The 20,479-nt window shown below is 38.1% G+C and overlaps 1 protein-coding gene across 1 annotated transcript in view; it reads right to left on the bottom strand.

Moving 5' to 3' along the window:
* Positions 1-5,444: 5,444 nt before the first annotated feature.
* The window catches only part of MRPL1 (mitochondrial ribosomal protein L1), a 138,671-nt gene continuing 123,636 nt past the window's right edge, over positions 5,445-20,479 (bottom strand). Inside the window, exon 11 of the mRNA XM_036852346.1 lies at positions 5,445-5,639. The gene's annotated coding sequence lies outside the window, so the exon portion shown is untranslated. The remainder of the gene's footprint in view (positions 5,640-20,479) is intronic.

Raw genomic sequence — 20,479 nt, forward strand, 5'->3', positions numbered from 1 at the left:
CCATTTGTGATGGCTCCACTCTCATGACCTAATCTCGTCCCAAAGACCCCACCTCCAAATATCATTACACTGGGGAGTAGGTTTCAACACATGAATTGGGGCAGAGGTAGGGGATGGAACACAAATATTCAGTCAACAGCACATACAAAGAAAATAAAGGGTCCACGAGATAGTAATGACCAAATATATTCTCTATGAGGGAAAAGTCAGCAGAGTGCCAAGATTGCTCCTGAAGCCGGCTTATTTTCAAGGTATTCTTTCCGAAGTAACACTACTAGGAATCAACGTTAGTAAACTCAAGCCTCCTGATGTGTCTGGAACTCCCCCATCCCCCGCACCACCAAGGCTTTCTAGTGACCTCAAAGCATAAATGACAAAGAACAACATATTCCACATTTTCAGAAGTAAAGTCATGACTTTGAGATTATTTTCACTGCAATCCAAAGATATTGGTCTCCACAAACCGAGGAAAGAGAGACTGTGTTATCTCACTGAGCCCAGGGAATAATACCTAGGACGCAGTCTAAGTTCTAAGACCAACTGGTTGACTGACGTCAGATAAGTCATTAATAGAACTTCTATGTACTCATCTGTAAATGGGAGATAATAATACCTGGGATCTACTTATCAAACTGATTGTAAGGAGGCTCAAATTAAGAATATGGAAATCGTTTGAAACTTTAAGAGCATTATACAAGTGTAAAGTATTATTATTCAGAACTTTCAGCTAGGTCAGGCATTTTTATGTGGAAGTCAGTTTAAAGGCTATGAATAATCATCTTGTAATTGGATATGTAAATGTTCCTAGAGGTCCACTGCAGTAGGCTATTCAGATAAATCAAAACTGATGATGATGTTGATCATGATACTGATGATATTTCTCTAATAGTGAATGAGAAGCAGGGAGCAAAGTTAATGATCTCATAACTTGATCCATGGAAAACTTAGTACCTTTTAGTGTCTTTATTTTTTAAAGTCTTCCAGTGATGATATAATCGGAGCTGCAACTTTTACTATCACTGTGAGTCTGATATGTTTGCTCATACTAATCCATTAGCATTTAATTTTGTTGCTTTTATCTCTTATCCTATAAGCACCTAGTAACAGCTGAACTGCAACGAGTCTGGCTTCAGTGCCCCTGGAATGATTCAATCTTAAAATGATTGTGGATTTCAAAAAGACTGGGTGAAACTGGCCATGGGTTCTCAGGGGAGTGCCCTGGCAGACAGGCAGTCCTGAACCTGCTGTCAATTTTAGGAGGTTATAGAGTTGAGAAATATTTCCCCTGTGGGCACAAGACAAAAAGAAGGTGGGAAAGCAAGACAGTGAAGAGCCATGACCCTGTGTCCCTTCATATCTTGTTTAGAACCAAAAAGTGTGCAGAATTTGAAAGTGCCTCCAATATGGCAGAAATGTTGGGATCTCCTTGAGTTGGCTCTTTCTTATGAAACTTAGCATCCTTCTTTAGCATCCACCATTATGCTTCTTCCCACCAAAACATATCGGCATGAATCTGAACCAATGATGCTTCAAACATGGCATTGGTATAGAAAATTTAACTTACAGTGAAGCAAAGCCAAGGCTTTTAATATAATGCAAAGATACGCAACTGTCAATTTACATATGATGTTGTAGTCAGAGAGACTTGGTACAAGGAAGAAAGCCCACTCAAATAAGTAAAGGGAAAGAACTGCTGTAAAAATGCAGTTAATTTCATAGATATGCAAGGACAAAACAAAGTTTATGCATATATGTACCTATATGATCTAGCATGGCTAGAACATCATGATTTTTCTGTGTTCTCCCCTCATAGAAAAAATACCAAAAGAAGTTTTCTACTCTGATTTTCTAAAATTTATTTGAAAAGAAAGAGGGCAGTTGTTTCATTCACTATATGTATAAATATACTTCATCCACTAACTATATTTATAAATCCTCTTATAGTCTGAATATATTAAAAGACTGAAAGCTTTGAATTGAACTGGAAAGTTGTTTATATGATGCCACTTTACATACATCACCAAGAATAACCTCAGTGTCTTTCATTTTCAGTATAAATGTGGGGATTCCGTTGGTGGCTACCTATATCAGTTAAAAATAAAATAACACTCTGATGAATAGTCACATTTATTAGTGTCATTCATGGCATAAAGCACTACACCCAGAGTAATGCCCTTCTAACTTGAGCAGTTCCAGAGGACCCCAGCTAGCCTGCCTGACCAGTGCCCATGTAATCAGAAGGAATCCTACCTATGCTCATTTATCAGTAGAGTTCTTTAGTTCTGGGTCTCTGAGAAAAGATCCACAGCTTGAAACAGAAATGTAAAGATGAACAAGCAAAATAACTGATCCCAGGGTAAAAAGCATCATGCAAGAAACACAAAAAATTTTTTGAAAAGATGAAATTTATATCCTGAGTTATTTATTTATTTATTTTTAAATATTTATTTATTTATTTTTGGCTGTGTTGGGTTTTAGTTGCAGCACGTGGGATCTTCGTTGCAGCGAGCAGGCTTCTTGCTAGTTGTGGCTCGCGGGCTCCAGAGCGTGCAGGCTCAGTAGTTGTGGCATGCAGGCTTAGTTGCCCTGTGGCATGTGGGATCTTAGTTCCCTAACCAGGGATGAAACCTGTGTCCCCTGCATTGGAAGGCAGGTTCTTAACCACTGGACCACCAGGGAAGTCCCTCAGAGTTATTTAAAAAGACAGGATTTTTATAAAACAAGCTCTGGTGTCTATTAAAAAAAAGAGCAATTAAGAACAAAAAAGAGTTTTTAGAAAATAAACATATAATTTCCAAAATAAGAAAAACTTAATAGAAGTTCTGAATAATAAAACATACAAAGCTGAAGACTTTACTCAGTAGCCTGGAAGATGAAACTGAGGACATTTTCAAAATTTAGAGCAATAAAATATGATATATCTCCAGGAGACCAAGTATCTGTCTAGTAAGAGTTCTCAATGGAGGAAACAGAGAAAACATAAGGAAAGAAGCAAAGAAAAAATAGTTACTCATACTGGGAAAATCAGAGCCTGAGCACAGAACCTCTCTCTCCCAACTGATTAGTGACATAAGTGGTTAATGTGGACAGGGCCTTGGGACTGGAGAGAGAAATGAAGAAAGTGTGGCTTACTTAGGATTTAGTGTTCTACAGAGACAGTTTGGCTTGGTTAGGGCAGCTTCTGTAGAGCATCATTTACAAAGCTGGAAGGATCAAAGACCAGGCATCCGAGGAGAAGGCCTATCACTCTAGTGGAAACTGAAATCGTTTATTGATTTTAAGTCCAATGGTTTGAGCCTACTGGATACCTCCATCAAGGAAACCCTCTAGTTCTACCATTGCAAGCCATTCTTAGGAGGAATTGTACCACTGGGCTGAACTGCCCCCTTTTTCGTGGCTGAAGAAGGTCCACCAGCACCCCCTATATACACACACTTAAGCTGAAGAATGCTGACAATATGGTAAGTTCCCACTCACTGCTGCCTCACTAGAAAAGTTTCTTCCTTAACTCTCATCTCCTGCCCTCCACTACCAACTGAGAGATCCCAAAAGGCTGACTTACACATTTACTGTTATGGGAAACCAAAGAAGGATCTCAGATTATTTAAGGGGCTCAGCTTCTTAAAGGAGGAAGAACATGGCCATAAAACCCAACCAAACAACAAAAAACTAAGACAGATATCCCCCATGAGGCAGACTAATACAGAGAGAAAATACAATTTAAGAAAAAAATATTACGTAAGTCAGCGGCATGCAAAAAGATTGGTAAATGAAGGATCAGAAAATGAAAAATTTTTATTTGAAGGAAGATTTTTTTAAATCATAGTACTTGAATTATAAAATTCATTAGAGGAACACCAAAATAAAGTGGATACTTCTGGAAACAAAGTTAAAAGTATGAAAGGTCAATTAGAGGAACTATATCACAACAAAGCCCCAAAATATAAAGGTTGGAAGTCTTGAGTAAAAAGACATGCAAGACAGATCCAAAACAATGCACATTCCAAGAGGTAAAAAGAGAACATACACAGGAGAAGTTTGAAAAGAGAACAGAAGATTCTGCCTTTCAGATTAAATGTGCCAAGCAAAATTAATTTTCAAATGATATGCATTTTGACAAAAACTGATAAAACTATGAATCCCAAAGATAAAAAGAAAATCTCATAATTTCAGACATTAATACACGCACACATACACACACACAGATTAATTTAGGGAAGAACATCACAATGGATTTCTCACCTGCAACTCTGGAAGATATGGAAAAATATTTCTAGGCTCTCCAGAGAAAAGAAGATCAAGAATTCTTTACCAGCCTAGACATCATCCCCATGGAAAAGCAAGAGAATAAATTTTATATGATCTCAAAATATACTCCCTTTATATCCTTCTTAGGCAACAGAGAAGCAAAGAGAAAGTTAATTCAGGACAAATAATCTCAAGTTAGTAAAAGATTGAGTGTACAAGAAAAAATGGTGAGCAAAAAAAAATCCTAGTTTTTAAAAACTGTAAAAAAAGTATTAAAATTTAATGATGATAATGCAATTTTTGAAGTATAAAATATATGCTGAATAAGGATTATAAAAAGTGAAAAGGCATAATTCAAGGAAAAGTAAACAATACTTTAGAACTAAAATGCCAATAATACCTAGAAATTAGGGTTAAAGAAAGAGATGTCTTGAAATAAATGTTTATTAGAAGATGGGGGAAAAGAAAGTAGGGAAATACAGTGATGAAGACTGATCTATTTTAATTTTGGAATGTTAAAATAGAGATCCAGAGCAGAATTTTGAAATTATTGTTGGGAGCAAGAGGCAGGAGGGATAAGATGGTAGATGTAGGGAGAGGAGAACAGAATCAGGTCTTCTTCTTGACCCAAAAAAGTAGAGGATGTATTTGCTTCAAACACAGAGAACAGTTAGGCCATAAATAAAACCTTAATAAATTCAAGAAAAAAAACTAAATATATTCTCTAACAACCATGATAAAAGTTGGCATTAACAAGAAAAGAATAACTTTTATTTTAAATATGTACACGCAAAGATTTAGAAGTACTGCTTTAAGTAACTCTTGGTTTAGAGAAGATATCAAAACCAAAGTTATAAACAATAGACAAATTAATTACAAAGAAAATTACTTATCAAAGCTTATGTGATCCAGTTTAATATGGTATATGGTATCCAAAGCAAGAAATAAAGAAGAGTTACAGCTTAAAATAATTTATTAAAGCTAAGAAAGATTGAAAACAATAAAAGCTAACATTTTAACTCTAGAATCAAGAAAAAATGATGAATTAAGTCCAGAGAAATTCAAGAAATGTATTAATAAACACAAAAATATAAATTGATTAAATATAAAACAAAGACTAAGTACATATTAATGAAACCAAAAGCATATAGTTTTTTGGAAAAATTAATAAAATGGCCAAGTCTTGCAACTTAGAGAAAAAGAGAGAAATTCATTGATCAGGTGAGCCCTGGTATCCTTGAAGAGCTCTGTGGTGATTATTCTTTGCAAGCCAGTATAAGAAAAGCTGTCATCTAACTGTCATCTATGAATTCAATGAGGAGGATGGGACGCTAGGATGGCAGGGAGCAAGTGACACCACTTCATCCTCAAAGACAAGGCAGCTATGGTTCCTGTAATGAAAGCAGAGCCAGTGTAGTCATAAGGATATTTAGATCTGCTTAGAACCTTCGTGTTGGCTAATTGATCACAGTGTCCTTAGGATTGAAATAGATAGACAGTGAACTGAAGTCTTTCTTGATGTATATAAGTGAAAGAGCTCTAGATTTAATGTCTAAAAACTCTGACTTAAACCACTACAACAGAGAATTGTGGTTCCTCAACCAATTCCCAGGTTCAAAGTCCCCTGAATGAAGGCAAGGCTGGTGTTCTCTTGAGGAAGGACCTTGCTAACCTTCCAAAAATGTATACGGTAAACCTTCCTTCTAGACTTCCAAATAAACTTGGTGTCATTTAGCAGGGAGACTGTACATAGGGGAAGGAAAATAATCAGAATTTGAGGATTTCTGGGCATCCTAATCTAGCACACTTAGGATCCATTTCCATAAATATTTCTCTGGTGTATATTGCGATTATTTGGGGGCTTATGGTAGCTCCTCATGAGTCACTATATCTCACCTTCTGGGATGTGAAGAGTTCTGAGGCTGGCTATAGGTCTAGCAGCAATGAGTGGTAGTAGGGGTAGTCGTAAAGGAGATTAGCATTCTGCTGCAAACTAACCAACTCAGAGGCCATTTCGGATTCTTAGGCAAAGGAAAATAAGCTACTTCAGTCAGGGGAAATGTTGCTTCATGACATCCCAACTTCTCCAAAAGTCTCAACCCATTGCAGGCGCAAAATCTTATCTATATACCATCAGCTCGGAAGCCCCAAATCTCATCATCTAAGTCAAATATGGGTAGGATTCTGGATATAATCCATCCTAGGGCAAAATTCCCCTCCATCTGTGAACGTGTGAAACTAGAAGACTACTTATATGCTGCTATGGTTTGAATGTTTGTGTCCTCCAAAATTCATATGTTAATCCTAACTCCCAAGATGAAGGTATTAGGAGATGCGGCTTTGGGGAGGTAGTTAGGTCATGAGGGTAGAGCCCTCATGAGTGAGATTAATAACCTTATAAAAGAGGCCCCAGAAAGCTCCCTTCTTCCCTTCTACCATGTGGGAACACAGCCAGAAATTGCTGTGTATTAACCAGCAAGCAGGCTCTCACCTGACATGAAATCTGCTGGCATCTTGATCTTGAAATTCCCAGCCTCCAGGACTGTGAGTGATAAATTTCTGTTGTTTATAAGCCACCCAATCTATGGAATTTTACTATAGCAACCCTAATGGACTAAGATATATGCTCACACAATATGATGTGGGAAACGCATAGGATAAGTTATAGACATTCTCATTGTAAAAGGGAGAAAATGGAAGGAGAAAAAGAGTCACTGGTCCCAAGCAACTTCAAAGTCCAACTGGTCAAACTTCATTAGGTTTAAAAGCTTGGGAATAATCCTCTGTAGCTCATGGCTCTGACCTCTGCACCCAAGGCCTTACCCTTAAAGTTATCCTTCTTTTTTCTTGAAGGGTAGGACATATTTGCAGATGCATAGTTTTATCATGTTTCTTGCCTGTAGAGTTCTCAGGGACCAACAGCCTTCTTTCATTTCATCCTGTCTCTTGTCCGTCTAAGCTGTCAGTTTTTCTGCAGGTACAACATTCTCAGAGCCTTGGCAGTCTCCTATGTATGTCATGAGAATGCAGGCCATTAAACAAAAGGCTCCTCCACAGATATTTCCGAGATAATTACATCTCTTTTTCTGACTTCTGCTGAGAAGGCCGAGGAGATCCATGAGTCATATGCTTAATCTCTTCAAATTCACTCTTCATGAATGAATGTACTGATCGTTTGATTCTTCCAAAGCACCAGCAAAAGCTGTCCAGACACACCCTTGGCTTTCTCTTTAGAGCATACTTTTCTGGCAGTGAATCTCCAAATTTTAGTATTTTTTATTTTGCAATCTGGTTAGGCTAAGAATTTTCTAAATCGTCAGGTCCTGGTTTCTTTTTGCTTAACAATTCTTCCTTTAATTTATCTCTTTCTTCTCTCATTTTAGTATAATCAACAAGAAGAAACCAGGCTCCACCTTCAACGCTTTGCTTGGAAATCTTTTTAGTTAATATCCAAGTTCATGACTTACACGTATTGTTTTCCACACAACTGTGGGGCACAATTCAGCCAAACTTCTGCCACTATAAAACAAAGATCCTCTTTCCTCCAGTTCCCAAAAGCGTGTTCCTCATTCCCTTCTAAGCCTTCACCAGCAGAGCCTCTAATATTTAATGTTTTTACCAATAGTTGGTTTATGAAAATGTGGGTATTCTTTAAGACAGTATAGGCTTTCTCTACCATGCTCCTCACTTCCTTCTGAACCCTCCATGGCAGTCTTTAACATCCATATTTCTACCAGTAGTTTGTTCAAAGTAATCTATGCTTTTTCTATCATGCTTATCTAAATTCCTCCAGCCTCTATCCATTAAACTCCAAGGCAACTTCCACATTTCCAGGTATCTGTTACAGCAGTACTCCATTTCTGGGACCAAAATCTGTACTGGTTTCCTATGGCTGCTGTAACAAATTACCACTTCCTGGTGGCTTGCAGTAACACATCCTTTTTCTCTTATAGTTCTGGAGGTCAGAAGTCTGAAATCCACTTCACTGGGCCAAAATCAGGTCTGCAGGGCCGCACTCACTCTGGAGGCTCAAAGGGTGACTCTGTTTCCATTTCTTGTTTGGCATCCAGAGCTGTATTCCTTGCATTCCTTGGCTCATGGCTCCTCAGCCATCTTCAAAGCCAGCTGTGTAGCACCTTGCCTCAGCCATCGCATTGCCTTCTGTCTCTGTAATCAAATCTCCCTCTGCCTTCTCTCCTTTAAGGAAATTTGGGATTACATTTAAAGCCCACCTGGATAATCCAAAATAATCACCCTGTCTCTAAATCCTTAACTTTATCACATCTGCAAAGGCCCTGCTGCCATATAAGGTAACATTCACAGGTTCCCAGGATTAGGCTGTAGATATCTTTGGGGGCCGTTATTCAGCTTAGCACATCTGGTACTTTCTTTTATTATTTGATGCTAAACATTGTGAATATTACCTTGTTGCTAGATATTCCTGTGTTTGAATACAATTTAGTTACTTGGAAACAATTTGATTCTTTCAACGCTTGCTTTTAAACTTTGTGAGGTGAGATCAAAACAATCTTTAGCCAATGACTAATTTAGTTCCAATAACTTTCTGAATTCTCTGCCCAATGTCCTATGAATTGCAAGGTCTTTCACTCTGGCTAGTGAGAAGATGATATATTTCTGGCCTTGTGTGAGCACCAGGGGTTGTTCCCTCTGCTTCTGAGGGATAGAATTCTATCCCCAGCCTCAGGTACTTTCCTCATATACATGAGATTATCAGTACCCAGCAGAGGAAGGACTAAAACAGCAGATCAGAAGTTCTCCAGAACTCTCCTGCCAGTTCTTTCCCCCTTCGTACTCTGCCCTAGGAACTCTAGCTGCTTTGTCCTCCTAAGATTCTCACCTTTTTCTCCTCAACTCCGGAAGACTGTTAGGCTCTGCTGGGTCCCCTCCTCCTTGTGCTGTAGCCTGGAAACATTCTCTAGGCAGTAAAATGGGCAATCACGGAGCTCATCTCCTTTGCTTCTCATCTCAATTATCACTATCCTGCACTGCCTGATGTCCAATGTCTGAAAACTGTTGTTTCATATATTTTATTCAGTTTTCTAGTTATTTCAGGCATGAGGGTAATTCAAGTCCTCGTTAGTCCATCTATGCTGAAAGCAGAAGTTCTTAAAATTTATGTGAAAATATAAAGGAGCTAGAAGAGAAAAAAAATTTTTGAAAAAGAACGTATTTTAAGGAATCACACTACCACTTGGTTTCAATTTAAAAAAGAATGAACTATTGATATATCCAACAATGTGAATAAATCTCAATATAATAAAGCTACAGTAATCAAGATAATATGGTATTTGTGGTGGTTAGTTTTATATGTCAACTTGACTGGGCTAAGGGATGCCCAGAAAGCTGGTAAGATATTATTTCTGGGTGTTTCTGTGAGAGTGTTTCCAGAAGAGATTGGCATATGAATTGGTAGACTGAGTCAATCCTAACTAATGTAGGTTGGCATAATCTAATCCCTTGAGGTCCTGAATAGAACAAAAAGGCAGAGGGAGAGCAAATTTGCTGTCTTTGCTTGATCTAGGACTTTCATCCTGTCTAGCCCTCAGACATTGGCTCTGGTTCTCAGGCCTTTGGACTAAGACTGAATTACACCACCAGATTTCCTTGTTCTCCAGCTTACAGATGGCAGATGGTAGGCTCCCATAACTGTGTGAGCCAATTCCTATAATAAATCTGTATCTATATATCTCTCTTTTCATATATATATATATATATATATATATATATATATATGGAAATTATATATAGAGAGAAAGAGAGACAGAGAGACAGAGACCGAGACAGAGAGACAAGAGAGAGAGACAGAGAGAGATCTTGTTGATTATTTTTCTCTGGAGAACTCTAATACAGTATTTATATCAGGACAGGTGTATAAATCACTGGAACAGTATAAAGAGTTCAGAAATAGACCTTTTACATATATGGTCAATTGCGGGGGTTTTTTACAAAGAAGGAGAAGGAATAGTCTTTCTAGCAAATGATGCTAGAATAATTAGACATCTATAGGCAAAAATAATGAGCCTAGATCCTATCTCACACTTTATGCAGAAATTAACTTGAAATGAATTATAGACATAAACTTAAAAGTTATTATTATAAAATTTCTAGGAGAAGCCATAGGGAGAAATTTTTGTATCATTGGGTTAAGTAAGGATTTTTTACATAGATCACAAAAAACACAAACCATTTTTTAATTGATAAATTTGACACCATCAAATTTAAACTGCTGCTTTAGGAAAGACTGTTTAAGAAAATAAAAAGGCATACTGGGAGAAAATGCTTGCAAACACATACCTGATTAATAAATGATATCCATAATATATAAAGAAATCTTACAACTCAATAGTAAAAAATAGACATTCCAGTAAAAAAGTGGGCAAAAGATTTGAATAAACACTTCACTGAAAATGATATAAGGATGTCAAATAAGTACATTAAAATATGCTCAACATTATTTTTCATTAGGGAAATACAAAACAAACCACAATGAAATACCACTACACACTTACTAGAATGACTAAAATTAAAGCCTGATAATACCAAATGCTTAAGAGAATGTAGGCTCACTGGACCCCTCACACGTATTGCTTGTGGGAATGTAAAATGTTTCTGCCCCTTTGGAAATGTTTCAGTTGCTTTTAAAATTAAATATACTCTTAATGAATAACCCACCAATCCCACTCCTTAGTTTCCCAAGAGAATAAAAACATGTCTACACAAAACCTGTACACAAATGTGGTACACTCATAAATGGAATACTACTCAACAATAAAAAAGAATAAATTATTGATACATCCAACAATGTGAGTAAATCTCAAAATCACTGTGTTAAAAGAAAGAGTCCAGACATAAAATGCTACATACTGTATGATTCCATTTAAATGATACTATGGAAAAGCAAATCTATAGGGACAGACATCAGACTGGGAACTAGGACTGGGATAAAGGGACTGACTGCAAAGGAGCATGAAGGAATTTGTTTGGGTGATGTAAATATCCTATATCTCAATCATCTGTCAAAACTCATTGAGATATACTTTAAAAGTGTGGGGCTTCCCTGGTGGCGCAGTGGTTGAGAATCTGCCTGCCAATGCAGGGGACACGGGTTCGAGCCCTGGTCTGGGAGGATCCCACATGCCGTGGAGCGACTGGGCCCGTGAGCCACAACTACTGAGCCTGCGCGTCTGGAGCCTGTGCTCCGCAACGGGAGAGGCCGCGACAGTGAGAGGCCCGGGCACCGCGATGAAGAGTGGCCCCCGCTTGCCGCAACTAGAGAAAGCCCTCGCACAGAAAGGAAGACCCAACACAGCCAAAAATAAATAAATAAAAATTTAAAATAATACAGACATACATTAAAAAAAAAAAGTGTGAATTTTACTAAATGTAAATTATACCTCAATAAAACTGCTTAAAAGATATCTAGTCATAGAAAACCACGTGTACATTATGATCCCATTTCTGTGAAGAAAAATTTAAAAATTTTAAATGTCGATGTGTTTACATATATAGAAAGACCTAAAAAAATATTCACTATATTTTCTTAGTACCTGAGGCTGGAGATGGAAGTAGGATTGGGGGCTATCAAAGACTGGGTTCTCTGGAAGCAGAAGCTGATACAGATTTGGCAAGTAGCGTATTTATTAAGGGTCTGTACTTGTATAAGAGAGGGGGAAGAAGCAGGATTACGCAAAGTTGAACTGCAGTGCAGTGTCAACCTAGTCTCACCCAACCCCATGGAAAGCTCTGGAGCATATACAGCTGTTCAGAGGTATCCCAGGCTGGGCTGAAATGGCTGGGATTTTTGGTCCCCCAGCAGGTCAGAGAATGATGGTAAATTAGATCACTCCTGATTCCACTTTTTTATTTTTAGACCCATGATTTCTTTTGATTGGGGTCACAGAGGATGGTGCTCCATCCTCACAGAGTACCACCTCCAAGCTGATGCTTAAACTGCACCTTCAATATCCCACGCCAACACTACTGGGCTGGAGTTTGTGCATGGTGCTATCTCTGATGCAATCAATAAATCTCATGGACTGGGACCTACTTCCAAACCTTCTTTTCTGACAAGTGGGTCCCCTGGTCTGATGTAATGTTATCCTATTGGGACCCTATCCTGATGAATCAAATGCTTCATGAGCCCTCATCTAGTCATGCTGGTTGAAGCTTACGAGCATGAAAGGCAAGCCCATGCCCAGGTCACTTGGCTTTTCCTGTTAGAACAAATCTCTGGCAATTCTAGAATAGAAAGAGCTCAATGTGGTCAACCTGCCGCCAAATGGCTGGCTGGTATCCTTGAAGAATAGTGCCATTTTGGGGGCTCAGTGTTGGTCTCTCTGGCTGGCAGTTTGGACATTGAGTGGCAGCAGTAGCCAACTCATTCTTGGTAAATGGAAGCCACTGGAACGCATAGCTTTCATCTCTCCCACCATGACTACTCCATTCATGTCTCCATGTGCAAGCACTGGAGTGGCCAATGACCAAGACTAGCTAATATCAAACAGCTAGGTAATTTTGACTATGTGGTTTTTCCATGCTTCTTCCATGATAGATGTTCTCTGATGGGTGTTTACATGTGACACAAAGATCTTCACATTTTTGTGACACTCCCATGCATCTATCCACATCCTTTTGTTGCCACTGCCCATGAATTTATATATATTCTAACCTTGAGCTACTTCTCCTCTCACACAAACTGAATAATCAGGCACTGCCTGAAATTCTGTCCTCACTGTCTTTCAACGCCTCTCCTGAGTGAAGCTGCAGTGTAGCTGAAGCCTGTTTTCAGTTTGTACCCATATACTGAGCTGCCCCATCTGTAAATGTCTGCTGTCTGGTTATAAGCGATCTCCCCAATGTCCACAGGGATGAGCTGAGGGATGCAACAGTAGTAGATGGCCAGAGGATCTGGGCTTCCTGCTCATGCAGCTTGCTTATGTCCTTAGCCCTGCTCATGCTTGATCCCATTTTAACTTTCCTCTTAAAATGGATTGCTACTGAACCTCCCTGGTTTACAGTTTAGTGGATCTGATAGAACCCAGTTCCAAGTGCATAGTTACTTGTTACCTCTGGGTCAGATGCTCCATCTCTACCAGAGTCCAGTAGCACAGCAGGAGTTGTTTTTCAAAAAGCATATAATTATCTGCCATGAGGGCATAATCTAGCTACAGAAGCTTGATTCTACCGCAGTAGTTTGCCCACACAGCATCATTCATTCATACATCTAATATAATATAATCTGCTGGGTCATTTGAGCCAAGCAGCAGGCACATTGCAGCAGGGACCTGCTGCAGAACCCTTTCTTGCTCTGCACCCCATTCAATGATGGCAGCCTTCTGTGTTGCTCAGTATATGGGTTGGAGCGGTATTCCCAGATGCAGAATATGCTCCCTTCTAAATCCAAAAAGGCCTACCAGGCATTGTATTTCCTTTTTCATGATAGAAGTTGCAAGATGGATCATTTGTCTCTCATTTTGAAAGGAAATCCTGGCACACTCATGACTACTGAACTGCTGAAAAATTTTCCAGTGTGATAGACCTTTGAATCTTTGTAGGGTTTATCTTCCACCATTAGGTTCATAGGTGTCTTGCCAAGGCTTCCAGTATGCTAGCCACTTTTGGTCCCCTGACACTATCGGAATAATGTTTGATGTAGTGGATCAGTGTGTTATTTTGGGGGATATCCACATGGTCCAGACCTCTTCAGACTATATTATGATAGACTATCTTATGACAGAAGGTAGTAGATTTCAAATAGCCCTGGGAAAAACTATAAATATATATTGTTGCCTGTTCCATGTTGAGTGTTTTTGTCTGATTAAAATAGAAAAGAATGCATTTGCTAACTCAGGGGCTGCATTCCATGTACCTGAGGCCATGTTAATCTGCTACCAAATTTACATTTTACACAGCAGCTGCAAATGGGGCTACTACTTTGGGGAGTTTGCATAGCCTAATGGGATCCTCTAAGATTCATCTGGCTCCTTTAGTGGTCAGACTTGTAAATTAAATGGATGAGTATTAGTGTATGTACTCTATTGCTTGTACATTTCCTATTGCTTCTGTAGCAAATTCCACACACTTAAATAACAAAAATTTACTATCTTATGGTTCTGGGGGTCAAAGTCTAAAATGGGTCTCACTGGGCTAAATCAAGGTTAGTGTTCCTTCTGGAATCCATTGACTTGCCTTTTCCAGCTTCTAAAGTCTGCCTATATTCCCCTGGTATGTGGTCCCCGTTCACCTTTTTTTTTTTTTTTTTAAATAAACTTATTTATTTACTTATTTTAGTTTTGGCTGCGTTAGGTCTTTGTTCCTGCGCGCAGGCTTTCTCTAGTTGTGATGAGCGGGGGCTACTCTTCGTTGCGGTGCACAGGCTTCTCATTGCGGTGGCTTCTCTTGTTGTGGAGCACAGGCTCTAGGCGCGAGGGCTTCAGGAGTTGTGGCACGTGGGCTCTAGAGCACAGGCTCAGTAGTTGTGGCATGCAGGCTCTAGAGTGCAGGCTCAGTAGTTGTGGTGCATGGGCTTAGCTGCTCCGTAGCATGTGGGATCTTCCCGGATCAGGGCTCCAACCTGTGTCCCCTGCCTTGGCAAGCAGATTCTTAACCACTGCGTCACCAGGGAAGCCCCCCGTTCATCTTTAAAGTCAGCAATAGCTGGTCAAGTCTTTCTCATGTTGCATAACTCTGACACGCTCTCTCTTCTCTCTCTTCCATATTTAAAGTAAACTGATTAGCAGCCTTAATTCCATCTGCAACTTTAATTCTCCCTGACATATAGCATAACAGTCACAGGTTCCAGGGATTAGGACCTGGACATCTTTGCAGGGACTATTACTATTCCCACAACAACTCTTCTTTTCCAAGAGTGCAGTTACTTGAGTAAATGGCAACATCCCTTTGGAGAAGGGCTGGGAGAATTATTACTGTGATAATTGCCATCGTGTTGCAGGGGCTTTCTTCCTGTGGATCCAGCCTCTTCTTCAGTCAGTGTGCTCCAGGTCTAAAAACTGGTTCAGATCTGCATTCGAGCGAAGTATCATGGCTTTTTATTGAGGCAATTGCTCTCAGTCTTCTGATCATTTATCCTTGATTTGTTATGATGGTACTCACTGAGTAGTACATATTTTGGCTTTCATCTATTTTGCCCCTAGGGTCACTTGTTCGATTATCCATCTACAAAACTCTCTTCAGGTCAGATCCCCTTGGCCATCATTCCGCCCCTGTGGCTCATTACAATAATTGCATCCACCTGGTTTTGAGCAGTTAAGTGCTGCCACCTGGCCTCTATTGTTTTGGGTTCTTAGCCTAGTTCTATAGTAGTCTCCCCTCCCATTAGTTCTGAAATACAAAGGACAAGCTGATCATTTTTAGTGATGTTTGTAGTACCCTCACACCAGCACCTTCTCTATGGCCTGGGTGGGTGGTATGTCCTCTAGATGCACCTCTGGAACGTGATGCTCTCGTGGGTATTCTGGCTTCATGTAGTATACCCACTTCAGCATGCCCAGTTTCTTGAGCCTTTCGATCCCTTCCTCCATTGTCTCACACAGAAATTCTGGCATTTCAAGTTCATATAATTTATGAACCATCACTTTTTCTATGCTTCTAGAAGCCATCCCAATAGCAAGTCCATACCATCTCCTGGGGACTTTGCCAGGGCATTAAATCCTATATCTCAGGTGCATGCTCTCAAATCAATAAACTCTCCACTATTCAATCTTATGTCTCTGCCCCTTGATCTAGCACCCTAAGATACAGTCTCAGAGTAGCAGCTCCTACAGGTATATGCTGGCTAGATTTATAGCTCCATAGGACCATGGGGAAATTAAAGGGACTATGGGGGAACTCTAAGCTTTTATTCTGTGTATTACTACAACTGAGCACAGTAAGTATGTATTCATGTATAACTTGAATTATTTAAAAATTATTTTTAAACAGTTTCTTAAATAACAATAAAAATAATAATAAAAATAAAAATTTTGAGCCAACGAACAGCAGAATCTTTAGTTTTAGTCCCAAGCAGTAATAGTGAAAAAGGAAACACTTACAATCATTCAGGTAAGATTTCTCAGCTCCAGAAATAAAATTATTTTTAAAAAATAGTCCTAAAAGATCAAGATTCAGATGGATTTATACTTTTCCTCTTCTTCATGGGATGCAAAAAGACTTAATAATTTCCATAGATTTCTAAAGGAAGGGCTTCCCTGGTGGCGCAGTGGTTAAGAATCTGCCTGCCAATGCAGGGGACACGGGTTCGAGCCCTGGTCTGGGAAGATCCCACATGCCACGGAGCGACTAAACCCGTGAGCCACAACTACTGAGCCTGCGCGTCTGGAGACTGTGCTCCGCAACGAGAGGCCACGACAGTGAGAGGCCCGCGCACCGCGATGAAGAGTGGCCCCCGCTTGCCACAACTAGAGAAAGCCCTCGCGCAGAAACGAAGACCCAACACAGCCAAAAAATAAATATAAATAAATAAATAAATTTATATAAAAAAAATGTATAAAGCAAAAAAGGTGGACAATAAAAAGAGTAATTAACACAAACAACATCATAATGGATGACTTCAACATACCTCTCTTAGATCAAGTAGAGAAAAAATGATATAGAATATATTTATTAATAAAGATATGGGCATCTAAAATGTGTGGTATTCCAGAATATTTGATGTGAAATTCAAAACGAAAACTCATGCAGTTTAAAAAAATGAGGGCCTCAACTAAAACAACTATTTTTAATTTGTATAAATGTATAATGACCCTTGAAAACAGAAGTATAAATAAAAAAGGAATCCATGCAGTTTTAATTCTTCTTCCTTGATCTTCTTTGATAGTGATTTTAGCTAATGTTATAACAAGAACTTATATATTTATGCCTGGGAATAGAAGATAGATAGATATATAGATACATAGGGCAGGCTTAGAGAATCAATTCTCAAATAATTGGCTTATCCTTATACATCTACTTCACCTAAGACTATCTCAGAAAGAGTTTATGAACCAGTACAAACCACTACAAAAATTTTATGAGTATAGTCTGACTAGAAGCATATCTTTTGAAATTTATTTTAAAAAATTTAACCTCTGAGTAAAAATATTGTTTTAAATAAAGAAATATGAGCCAAGACATTTTCTGGGACTAAAGGACTTAGTTTTGGGGTCATACAAATCAGCAAAAATATAAATAATGCAGAAGAAAACTTCTTGATCATGAAAGCAGCCATGCTCCCACCATGAAGTATATCAATGCCACCAAGATTCATGTTGTCCCACTGGATGCATAGGATCATGTGCTTTATTACACAGCACAATATGTGCTGTGAAGAGCTTATACATCGAAATGCAACATGTAGAAATGATACCATTCACTGGACTTAACACATAGCTCACAACGACAATACAGAATCCTCTAATAGTGAAATAACTAGAAGCTATTTTAAAACCGTGAAACACATTAGCAGAATGGAATAGAAGAGAATTTATAGACCAAGTGAGGATGAACTGAATTCTACCTCAGTTGTTTTGGTGGCAGTCTGAACAAGGTTACCTTAACAGAAACCTCAACAGTTTACTCTTTCCTCATGGTAGTGCACTTACAACTAAACCTCTCACATCAGTGTCCCTTCTCACAGACTGTTCACAGTCAGCGCCCTGCTGCTTAGCAGCAAAACACTAAATGATACAGGATAAGCAGTTCCTCTTCAGAAGATCACCTTACAAACATAATACCAAGCTTTGTTCCTATTTTACAGATGAGGAGTTTGATATGATGAGGGATGAGTGACTTGCCCTGACCAGGCTGGTCAGTGGATAAGTAAAAAACGAGATTCTGTCAGAAGCAATTCACAGAGCGCAGAAACCAAGAGTGGCAGGAAGAAGGGAATTAGCCAATATCTCAAACAGATAAGAATGTAATGATGGAACTAGGCATGGTGATTCTAGTAATGCCCATTGCATGCGTACAAAAATATGTTTTGAATGAACATTTAAGAAACCTTTTTCTTAACCAGAAATATAAATTTTCTTTATTTACAGAAACAAAACTTTAAAGATGTCTGTGCCTCTGCTTTTTTTGTTTGTTTTTGATAAACTCTTAAAAGATAACCTGTGTTTCAAAATAGTTAAACAGAACAGTGATTTCCTTATACCAACAAATGCACGTTAGCATACACAATCCTGGTTAATTAATTAAGACAGTCAAAGAGAGCTTAGAAATCTTGATAAGAAATGTATGCACTACAATATAGCACTAAGGGCAGGGGGAGACAAAACATTCTGAATTTTATAAATCTTTTCTTTTTGACCCAGGAACTTAAACTTTGTCCACCACCTGTTTCATAAACTCTACCAAAATAGGAATAAGAGATTTGATTCTGAGATTCTAGGTATAGATATGGGGAGAAGAAGCAGAATGAGAGAGGTCACACAAAATCAGCAGTGAAGATCATCTGGTTATTAATGTAATGTAATGCTTTGTTATCTGGTATTTTCCTTTTTAAAGAAAGCAGAACTCAACCCAAAAATTTGAAAGAGTTAGTATTTTACATTGGACAGTGGCTAAATTTTTGAGAGAATGGAACAGAATATAGGAGAATTTTGATTTGCAATCAAGTTCCCTATTCCATCCCCAACTCTCCCACTGTTTTAAAGACAGCAATGCCCAGAGTTTTTCTGGATATCACTTCCTTACCATATACAATGAACTGCCATCTTTAAAGCAGAGTGATACCAAGTGAGTCTCATTTGGACACAATAAAGATATTAGAAAAAGAAATAAGCAAAGTTAAAAAGCAATTTTACATATACATATCATGCATTATTCAGCTTTTCAGAGATTTCAGAAAAAGTTATTGGAAGCAAATTGAAAAGGAGCATCTCCATATCGCATCTTAGTTCCAATCAAGGAAAGATAATTTTTTTACAATTGGGATGAATTATAGTATCTATCTACTTCAGAATTCCTAAATTTCTTTGATCACAGAACATACTTTACAAGTGTAATATGTTGATAGAACATGTACAGCACTGTGAACACTCAGGTTAAAATAAAGAGCAAAAACATAATCTCAGAATAATTGCTACTAGAAGCATTCAAAAAAAACCCCTCTAAAACAGAACCTAAATATAACAAACTAAAGAAATTAAATAAATTTATTTGCTAAAGGCCAAAATGAACAAAATAAAAAGTGTGTTGAAATTATCAAAGCAGATGTATAAAACCCAGAGAAGCAGTCACTAATAAATAACATGCATCAACATGATAGTTATTTGGTAAATGCTACTTTTGCATAAATGTGCAAAGTCAGCATCACGTATTCAGGCTTCTGGTGAGCTCCAGTGTATTCTGTTATAAGGCATATCATTTCTAAACAGCAGATTATCTCATAATAATAGCAAACATGTTTAAGTGTTGGCAGTCTTCTGTGTTTTCTTAATACACGCTAGAGATAACAAATCTCCTAGCACTGATATTTTTCATGCACTACTTGTCCAGATCTTGGTATTTATTGTATTCTATTAATCTTTATGTCTGCCCTTTCACTAATATCACAAGTCTTGAAATCAGGTAGTGTGAGTCTTCTAAATGTGTTCTTCTCTTTCAAAATTATTTTGGCTTTCTAGTTCCTTTGTGTCTTCAGAGGAATTTAGAATCAGCTTATTAATTTCAAAAGAAAATGTCTTCTGGGATTTGACTGGAAATGCATTGAATCCAGATCAGTTTAGAGATATTTCTATCTCCACTTTATTGAGTGATAGAAACATGATATAAACTTTCCATTTATTTAGGTCGTTGATTTCTTTTTCTTAGACATTTGTAGTTTTCAGCATACAGAAACTGCATATACTTTGTTAGATTTATACCTAAGTATTACATTTTATGCTATTTTATTTTATTTTTTTAACTTTTTATTTTATATTGGAATATAGGTGATTAACAATGTTGTGTTAATTTCAGGTGTACAGCAAAGTGATTCAGTTATACATATACATGTATCTATTCTTTTTCAAATTCTTTTCCCATTTAGTTGTTACATAATATTGAACAGAGTTCCCTATGATATCTGGGGTTTTATATACCATATTTTCACCAATAAGGGAACAAACAGAGAAGTTCAGCAAGTCATCTCAGATCTAAGCTGTTTTGTCAGTAGCAATACAAGGAATGGGAATCAAGAAAATTGACTTAAATTCAGCTCTCTTTCCTTTCC

Source organism: Balaenoptera musculus, chromosome 5 (genome assembly GCF_009873245.2).
Source record: "Balaenoptera musculus isolate JJ_BM4_2016_0621 chromosome 5, mBalMus1.pri.v3, whole genome shotgun sequence".
NCBI classification, from domain to species: domain Eukaryota; kingdom Metazoa; phylum Chordata; class Mammalia; order Artiodactyla; family Balaenopteridae; genus Balaenoptera; species Balaenoptera musculus.